Raw genomic sequence first — 6,000 nt, 5'->3', positions numbered from 1 at the left:
GGAAAGTTTCTGTTTTCTTATCCAATTTCATCTCACATTTTTCTGCAAAACATATGCCCCGCCGCTCACCTCGTCTCGCCGCTGGTCCGGCCTGACCTCGCCGCTGGCCTGGCCTTGCTGCGTAGCGTGAGGGGGAAGTAGGGGGGGGTGGGAGGACATGGACCGTTCTGATTTGCTGTTGAAGACCACTGGAGCAAGTATGTCTTCAATGAAATTAGGTATGTGCAATTTTAAATGAAACTCTTCATAACTTAATGATACATTTTATGACCATTGTTCTTTTATTCAATACCAAGAGAATTGGGATGTGTAAGGAAAAAGCAAAATAGAAAAAACAAAACAAAACAATTTTTTCTCTGTTGTAAAAAGTATTTTTGTTCAATAACCCTTCTATAAATAGCAGAATATACTCACGATAGGCCTGACATTGTACATGTAGTCCAAGAACTACAGACTGTTGGAAATAATAGTCGTTTTGCACATGAATGTAGCGCAACGCGTATGCGCAGTTGGTGTGCATACTTTTGTTTTGCTGAAAAGTTGCATTACGCGCCATATTATGAATTGTGATGTAAAATTCTGAATTTTGGACATCAAAATTATGAATTTGTAAAATCAAATGGCGGGAGGTCTGCCAATGGCCAACCTAAGTTCACACATATGAATGACCTACTTTCATATTCAAACACATTCATTGTTAGTCAACAAAGCTTGCGGACAAAATACTACAATAGGTGAAAAACCTTGCGAAAAGTGTTGTGTATTCAATCATTGTAGTAATAGTGCCAATAGTAGCGCACAGCAAAAGATGTACAATTAATTGGCCAAGCTGACATTAATTTTGCAACACAAGAGGCGCTGAGGAAATAAGAAGAGGCTATGTGTTTTTTTATAAGAAAGCAGTTTATCAATAGACACACAAAATGCTGGAGTAACTCAGCAGGTCAGACAGCATCTCTGGGGGAAAAGAATAGTTGATGTTTCGGGTCGGAATCCTTCAGATACATCAATAAACTGCAGATTTATTGCATTTTCACAACCGGTAGCATGGATGGGAGTCCAGGATGAAAAAGCACGATACTATCAATAAAGTGCAGTGCAGTGCAGATTATACTACAACTGCTACGCGGTTCTAACGTCCACGTCCAGCTGATCAACGCCCTCACAAGATTATCTGCAGCCGGACGATCCCAAGGAGGGCCATGCCGACCACACGCAATGGCGGCCGAGTGAGCCGACTCACCCAACACTGACAAACTCAACACACACTAACAGCCCACTCCTAGCGCCAAGATGAATTCACTCATTTATTTTAATGCAAGGAGTATTGGAAGCAAGGGGGATGAATTGAAGGTGTTACTGAACACATGGGAGTACGACATTGTTGCCATTACGGAAACATGGTTGAAGGAAGGGCAGGACTGCAGCTCAATATTCCAGGATATAGAATCTTCAGGAGAGCAGGGAAAAAGGGGAGGGGGTGTTGCAGTATTAATCAAATAATCTATTTCTGCTGTAAGAAGGGATGACATATTAGCGGGTTCCTCAAATGAGGCTATTTGGGTGGAATTGAGAAATAGAAAAGGGGCATGCACCTTACTGGGTGTATACTACAGACCCCCAAACAGTCAGAGGGAAATAGAAGAACATATTTGTAGGCAAATCTCGGGGGTGTGTGAAAACAACAGGGTAGTAATAGTAGGGGATTTCAACTTCCCGAATATTGATTGGGATAGCCAAAGTGTCAAGGGCCCAGAGGGTGCAGAGTTCCTAAGGGTCATCCAGGAGGGCTTTTTGAGCCAATATGTTGAAAGTCCAACAAGGGAGGGGGCGGTATTGGACTTAATCTTCGGAAATGAGGCCGGACAGGTGGCTGAAGTGTCAGTAGCAGAGCACTTTGGTGACAGTGATCACAATTCAGTGATATTTAAGGTGGTAATGTGAAAGGATAAAGAGGGACCAGAGGGAAAATTTCTAAATTGGGGCAAGGCCGATTTTAATCTGATAAGGCAGAAGTTGGCCCTGGTGGACTGGGATCAGCTTCTCGTGGGGAGGACCGCATCAGAACAGTGGGAGTTATTCAAAGGAATAATTGAAAAAGTTCAGAGGAAGCATGTTCCCCTAAAGTTTAAGGGTGGGACAAACAAGTCCAAAGAACCTTGGATGTCGAACGATATAGTAGGATTGATTCGAAAAAAAAGGGTGGTGCTGCTGAGAGATACCATTGCCTACGTGCAGGACAGACGGGTGGATGCCTGCCTGGTCAGCTTGGACCAGGAGAAGGCCTTCGACAGGATATCGCACACGTACATGAGGGACGTGCTCTCCAAAATGGGCTTTGGGGAGGGAATCAGGAAGTGGATACAACTGCTCTACTCCGATATCTGTAGTGCAGTCCAAATTAATGGGTGGGAATCAGACAGCTTCCCCGTCAGGTCTGGAGTCAGGCAGGTTGCCCTCTTTCCCCTGTCTTGTTCGTCTGTTGCATTGAACCCTTTGCCGAATCCATCAGGAAGGATGCGAGCATAAGAGGAGTGACACTGCCAGGCAGTGGGGGCACTCAGGTCAAGGCCTCCCTGTACATGGACGATGTCGCCGTCTTCTGCTCGGACCCAGGGTCGGTCCGCAGACTGATCAGCGTCTGCGACCAGTTTGAGTTGGCCACGGGGGCCAGGGTAAACCGCAGGAAGAGCGAGGCCATGCTCTTTGGCAACTGGCCCGACCGATCTTCCATCCCCTTCACCATCAAGCCTGACTTCCTGAAGGTGCTGGGGATCTGGTTCGGGAAGGCTGAGGCATGTAACAAAAATTGGCTGGAGTGGATAGCCAAGGTGGGGAAGAAGCTGGAGCTGTGGAAGCAGCGCTCCCTCTCCATCACGGGGAAAAACCTGGTCATCAGGTGTGAGGTGCTCTCGGGGCTGCTGTACTTGGCGCAAGTGTGGCCCGTCCCTCCCTCTCTACGCCACGGGGATCACCCGGGCCGTCTTCTGTTTCATCTGGGGGTCGGCGATGGACCGGGTGCGACGGGCCATAATGCACAAGTCGGCAGACAACGGGGGTAAAGGCGTGCCCAACGTCGCCCTCATTCTGATGGCCACTTTCGTGTGTGGCTGCATCAGGCGGAGCATAGAGCCAAGGCACGTGGGCACCAAGTGCCACTACCTGCTGAGGTTCTACCTGTCCCCGGTGTTGCGAAGGATGGGCCTGGCGCAGATGCCACGCAATGTGCCAGTCAGCTGGACATTGCCGAACCATCTGTCGTTTGTGGACAGGTTCTTCCGGACCAACACCTTTGACCACAAGTCCATCGGGCAGTGGTCAGCACGGAACGTCCTGCAGGCACTGCAGGGGAATGACTCCATGGATCCTGTGGCGTGGTTCCCAGAACAGACAGCCCAGCTTGTCTGGCAAAATGCCTCATCGCCAGTACTCACCAACAAGCACCAAGACCTGGCTTGGCTGGCGGTGAGGGGAGCCCTCCCAGTCAGATCCTTCCTGCACCGCCGGAACCTCACTACCAGCGCACGCTGCCCTCGGGACGGCTGCTACGGAGAGGAGACGGTGGCCCACCTCTTCAAAGAGTGTGGATTTGCCAGGAGAGTCTGGAGAGGTCTGCAGGGGTCCCTGTCACGATTCATTCCGAGCAGCTCCGTCACAGAGGACTCTGTGCTCTACGGACTGTTCCCAGGGACGCATTCCGAGACTGACATCGAGTGCTGCTGGAAGGTCATCAACTCGGTGAAAGACGCTCTTTGGTCTGCCCGATCCTTGTTGACCTCCCAGCGGAGCGAGCTGTCCGTCAAGGAATGTTGCCGACTGGCCCACTGCAGACTGCAGGAGTACGTGCTGAGGGACGCTCTGAAGCTTGGTGCAGCCAACACCAAGGCCCTGTGGGGGAGGACCACAGTCTAGGGGCCTTCCGCTGCTGGACATGGGGGGCAGGGTGTGGTGGAGAGAGACGCCCCTCCAAATAAGGGATATGTATGTAAATGTATGTAAATGTCTAAGTAAATGCCTGTATTGAATATGTAACCTCCGGAAATGTCGGATGGGTTTGTTTAAAAAAGATGTTTTGTAAATGATATTTATTACTTGAATAAAGTATTTTTTGATAAAAAAAAAATAAAAAAAATAAAGAACTTAAGGCACAGGCATCATTAGAGGAATACAGAAGGTATAGGGCGGTTCTTAAAAAAGAAATTAGGAGAGCAAAAAGGGGCCATGAGATAGCACTAGCGGGCAAAATAAAAGAAAATCCCAAAGTGTTCTATAAGTATATCAAGGGTAAGGATAACGAGGGAAAGAGTGGGGCCCATCAGGGACCATAGTGGAAAGCTGTGTGTGGAGCCAGAGGATGTAGGAGATGTTTTAAATGATTTTTTTGCATCTGTTTTTAAGAGGGAGGAGGGCGATGCGGACTTAGAAATGGAGCAGGAGGGTCGTGATGTTCTTGAGCATGTTGCTATTGACAGGGGGGCGGTGCTGGAGGCTCTGGCAGGCTTAAAAGTGGATAAGTCTCTGGGCCCTGACGAGATGTATCCCAGGATGCTGAGAGAGGCAAGGGAGGAGATTGCGGGGGCTCTGGCTTTTGACAAGGTCCCACACAGGAGACTAGTCAAGAAGGTAAGAGCCCATGGGATCCAGGGCACCTTGGCAAAATGGATAAAAACTGGCTTAGTGACAGAAGGCAGAGGGTGATGGTAGAAGGGTGCTTCTGTGACTGGAGGCCGGTGTCCAGTGGGGTGCCGCAGGGATCGGTGTTGGGTCCCTCACTGTTTGTAATCTACATTAATGATCTGGATGTCAACGTACAGGGCATGATCAGCAAGTTTGCAGATGACACAAAGTTAGGGGGGGTGGTGAATAGCGAGGAAGGGATCTGCAAGCTGCAGGAAGATATAGATCAGATGGGCGGAGCAGTGGCAGATGGAATTTAATCCTGAAAAGTGCGAGGTGATGCACTTTGGCAGAAATAACTTGGAGAGGGAGTACACCATGAATGGAAGGACCCTAGGGAAGACAGGGGTACAGAGGGACCTTGGAGTACAGGTACACAAGTCCTTGAAGGCAGCAGGACAGGTGGACAGGGTGGTCAAAAAGGCATATGGGTTACTGGCCTTCATTAGCCGGGGCATCGAATATAAAAGTAGGGGGGTAATGATGGAATTGTACAGAACACTGGTGAGACCGCAGCTGGAGTATTGTGTACAGTTCTGGTCACCACATTATAGAAAGGATGTGATAGCTTTGGAGAGGGTGCAGAGGAGATTCACCAGGATGCTGCCAGGGATGAAGGGCCTCGGCTATGAGGAGAGACTGAGCAGACTGGGGTTGTTTTCCCTGGAGCAGAGAAGGCTGAGAGGGGACATGATCGAGGTGTACAAGATCATGAGGGGCATAGATAAGGTAGATGGCGGGGAACTTCTTCCACTGGTGGAAGGTTCAACAACGAGGGGACATAGGTACAGGGTAACGGGAGGGAGGTTTCAGGGGGATGTGAGAAAGAACTTTTTCACCCAGAGGGTGGTTGGAGTCTGGAACTCACTGCCTGGGGTGGTGGTGGAGGCGGGAACACTCACAACGTTTAAGAGGCATTTGGATGGGCACTTGAAATGCTACAACATTCAGGGCTACGGTCCAAATGCGGGAAAATGGGATTAAAATTAGACTGTGTTTGGTAACGGGCGGCGCGGACACGATGGGCCGAAGGGCCTCTTTCTGTGCTGTAGGACTCTATGACTCCGCGGCGAGTGCAACTCACAACAAAAAACACGAAAGTGACCGTCCAAGAACCTTGTGTAGGAAGGAACTGTAGATGTTGGTTTACTCCGAACATAGACACAAAATGCTGGAGCCGGGACAGGCAGCATCTCTGGAGAGGAGTGGGTGATGTTTTGGGTCGAGACCCTTCTTTCGACTGTGAGTCAGGGGAGAGAGACACTAGTGATATGGAAGGGTAAGGTGTGACAACAGCAGATCAAAGCGACACTCACTGTCCTG

This window comes from Rhinoraja longicauda, chromosome 36 (genome assembly GCF_053455715.1).
Source record: "Rhinoraja longicauda isolate Sanriku21f chromosome 36, sRhiLon1.1, whole genome shotgun sequence".
NCBI classification, from domain to species: Eukaryota; Metazoa; Chordata; class Chondrichthyes; order Rajiformes; family Arhynchobatidae; genus Rhinoraja; species Rhinoraja longicauda.
The sequence above is the reverse complement of the archived record's forward strand: the minus strand, read 5'-3'. Positions refer to the sequence as shown.